At 36.0% G+C, this 3863-nt stretch overlaps 1 long non-coding RNA gene across 1 annotated transcript; it reads left to right on the top strand.

The window, feature by feature from the left end:
* The first annotated feature begins 1158 nt into the window (after positions 1-1158).
* Positions 1159-2000, top strand: LOC110902814. The gene is made up of 2 exons (XR_002571433.2): positions 1159-1471; positions 1815-2000. It is a non-coding gene; the product is annotated as an uncharacterized LOC110902814 (long non-coding RNA).
* The last annotated feature ends 1863 nt before the right edge of the window (positions 2001-3863 follow it).

Genomic DNA, 3863 nt, shown 5'->3' with positions numbered 1-3863 from the left:
CCGTATATCCTTCCTATTTACAAAAAACCAAGAAAACAAGAAAATTTAGACTGTCGTGGGGCGCGACAGAGTTAAGGAAGGGCTTCGCGGGGCGCGAGAGCCTCAAGCTGATCCGAACACGTTGCGTGACACGTGTCGTCCACGTGTCAAACCTAGGTGATAACTCAGCAACCCTAAACCGCCCTAGGCTTCCTTGCGGGTGGCGAAAAATGAAGATGAAGGTGTCGCGGGCCGCGACCCGCCCCGATGTAAGCTTATAAATAGCAGCCGATGGTTTCAGTTCAATTCGTTCAATTCTTTTCTTTCTCTCAGCCTCTATTATAGCAAAATATTAGCCTGGTATTCTACCCCTTAAAACCCCGAAACTCTGCTCGTTATCAAGGTAATAACTCTAATCACGGACACGGTACTATATCCGATTGATTGAAACTGGTCCAACAGATGTTTATGTGATGCCTGTATACGGCTATACTTTATCAGTCGTTGTGAGTTTTGATCTCGTGATTATCGTTAAAGTTGAATTAGGTTAACACGCTAATACGAGTTCCATTGTATCTAGAAATTAGAACTCATAACCAGGAAGCTGTTAAACTAGAATACTTAGCAATTAAGTAAACTTAATGATTAAGAAAACTTAATAGTAAGGATACTTAATGATTAAGTAAACTTAGCGATTAAGAAAACTTAATGGTTAATTAAAACTTGGCAGTTAAGACAACTTAGTAGTTAAGATATTTTAGCAATCAAGAAACCTTAATAGATAAGTAAACTTAATAGCTAAGTAAGATTAATTAAGCTAAGTAAGATTAATTAATCAGTTAAGTAAGATTAATTAAGCTAAGTAAGATTAATTAATCAGCTAAGTAAGATTAATTAACTAAGTAAATTAAACACCTAAAGAGATATACATGAAAATAGATATATATGAGTAAGGTGCAAGGAAGGTGTAAGAAGATATATATGTGGGTAGGAAGCTTCCTAGAAAATGTATAGGTAACTTACTAGAAAATGTATAGGTAACTTCCTAGAAAAGTATATAGGAAACTTCCTGGAAATTACATGTCTCTTACCTATAAATAGGAAGCTTAGGATTCATTTTTCTTTGCTCATTCCTTCTATTCTTCTATCTATACGTTGGTGTTCTAGCCAATAATCACCGATACGATATTCTGTCCGATCGATCCGTGAAAAAACTAACGAATGCCAAAGTACTGTCCAAATAAGACTATACTTTGTGAATTTCGTTAAGGTTCTGATCTCGTGACCATCGTTAGGTTTGATATGGTTTAACACTAATACATATTCCACTATGTTAAACTAAATGTTTAACTACCAGAAAACTCTGCACTATACACTTACAATCAAAATAGACGCTTAAATTACCAGAAGATTCAGAACTATAAGTAGATGTGTAATCATCAGAAGACTTCGAATCAAGATGCTTGTTTAATCAAGAGTATGTGCTACCAAAGTGAGTCATTCTCTTTTTACCAAATTGTTTCCAAAACCCTATTTATTTTCAAAGTTATAATTACAGGGATTAAGCCTTTGTAATCTTCAATTACTGCCGGTATGTGGGGTTTTGTATACATTACTTGATAACCGTCACCATTGGACAACAGGTTAGCCAATGGGTGATATGACCATAGTCACAGATACGGTCGAGTGACAAATACCGATTTGGGGTAATTGGTTGATATATAAACATTGTAATCACTCTTAATACTGTGAATTATAACAAATGTATTTTTGTACAAAATGAATGAACTCACCAGTATTTCATGCTGACCAAATGTTTTTAAAACGCGTTTCAGGTGATTATGGTATATTGGAATAAGAGCTGTGATACGGCACCGAACGACTTAAAGAAGTGGCTTATTTTATCAAATGAATTAAATGTTATTTTTATGTATTCGGGTTTATCCCATATTAAAGTTATCTTTGTAAAACATGGGTTTATTCCCATCTGTTTAATAATAAATCCGGTGTTTTAAAACTTTGATATTTTTCCTAACTCATGTTCCTGATGAAATTTCCGCTGCAATATTTTCAAAATAACCACCGGTACCACTTGACTGCTCGCAGCTCCCGTCCAGGGTGTGGTCGGGGGTCGGGACAGGTAATGAAATTGACGAAGAAATGGAATGGACGGGGGAATTGAATGAGTGAGGTAATGGAATGGACAAGGTAATAGAATAGACCATTACCATTCCATGTCATGTTTGGTTACAACACAGGAATGAAATAAATCATTACTTTGTGTTGTTTGTTAGGCAAGAAAAGACGAAGGAATAAAATTGACGGTGATGACGATGGTTGGTGGAGGTCGGTGGCGGTGATGGTTGGTGGTGTGTGACGTGGTGGTGGCGGCGACGGGTAACGGTGACGCGGCAAGGGGTGGTGGCGGTGGCGACAGTGTCGGCAGCGGAGATGGCAGGTGGCGGCGGAGCAGGGGGAGGGGGTTGGTTGGCTAACAACATAAGAAGGAATGGATCTTGTAGGGACCATCTAAGGGGAAGGAAGGATCAGTTGTTGGATTTGATTTTCCGGCCGACGGTCAATTTTTTTGCTGGTGAACTTCCGATCAGGAGTGTGAAGATGACAGGCAACAACGGGTTAAACCAGATTTTTCCAAATACCCCCTTAGGTTAAAAGTCATTTACACATTAAACCTTATGATTTGTTTTAAGTTAAATTATAACCTAAATTTGTAAATTCTACTTTTTTAGTTGTTTTAAATGTTTTTTTTTGTTCTTTTTACAATAACTAGGTTTAAAAAAGTTCGCCGCGTTATGGCGAATTTTTTTTGTTATTTAGTCTGTGTTTACATGTATTTTGAAATCACTATGAGCGTGTTGCAAACGGAACTGCTGACAAGAATAAAAAGAAAATGTAGAAAAAAACACTAAAAGATAATCGAAAGAAAATCAACCAAAAAAGTTGTATGGTAACGATGTTGTTCGTATGAAACCCGTGGTCAGAGATGAGGAAATTGTTCTGGGTACCGGTACCAAATTTGCCGAACCGAAAGATCTTAAGTACCAATTCGGTACCGATTTTTGGCGTTCCTGGTACCGGTTCACTACCGTTTTTTACCTTCAATACCAGTACTGGTTCGATACCGGTTGACATCAAGCTTATCCCAACCCCTGATATTAAAAAAAGGATTGAAGTTAAAAAGTAAAGAAAATAACTATTATTATAATATTAAAATAAAAAAAGTATTAAAAAACTATATATTATTATAATATTAAAATCACTATTCATTTCAATTTATTTATTAATATATAGTAAAGTAATAATAATAATAATAATTATTTTCATTTTTTTAGTTTATTGATTTAATTTAGTTTATATTAAAAATAAGAAATAGAAAAATAGGTAATGGGTTAAAATGATTGGGGGATTGAAAACTATTCAAATCATAGGTTTTTTTTTTTTTTAAATTTTAGTATGTAATTTAGGTTTAATTTAAGTGAAATTTATAATTTATAATTTAAAAAGAAATAGTTTTCGGAGGTGTGCAAGTACGCCTTAACCAATGCGACCTCCTCTTCGCTCCTACATGGTCTCCGAACGGACGTCAGGACAACATCAACTTCTTGAACGTCTTCGTCATCCTCATCTTCATCGTCATCGAGATTTTGTTGTGGTTCGCGGTACGCACATGCAAATTGTTGGATGAGGGTGTGATCTTCTAGTGGGTCGACATGGTGGGATTGGGTTTGAATGTGTGAAAACGGTTGGGGTTGAAATTCGTGAGGTTGAAATGGTGGAACAAACGGTTGGTTTTGATACGGTTGTGATTGAAAGGGTGGGAATTGTTGAGTTTGAAAGAGTGGAAATTGTTGGGTTTTGAAAAT

The sequence above is a fragment of the Helianthus annuus genome, chromosome 13 (assembly GCF_002127325.2).
Source record: "Helianthus annuus cultivar XRQ/B chromosome 13, HanXRQr2.0-SUNRISE, whole genome shotgun sequence".
In the NCBI taxonomy this organism is placed as follows: domain Eukaryota; kingdom Viridiplantae; phylum Streptophyta; class Magnoliopsida; order Asterales; family Asteraceae; genus Helianthus; species Helianthus annuus.
The sequence above is the reverse complement of the archived record's forward strand: the minus strand, read 5'-3'. Positions and strand labels throughout refer to the sequence as shown.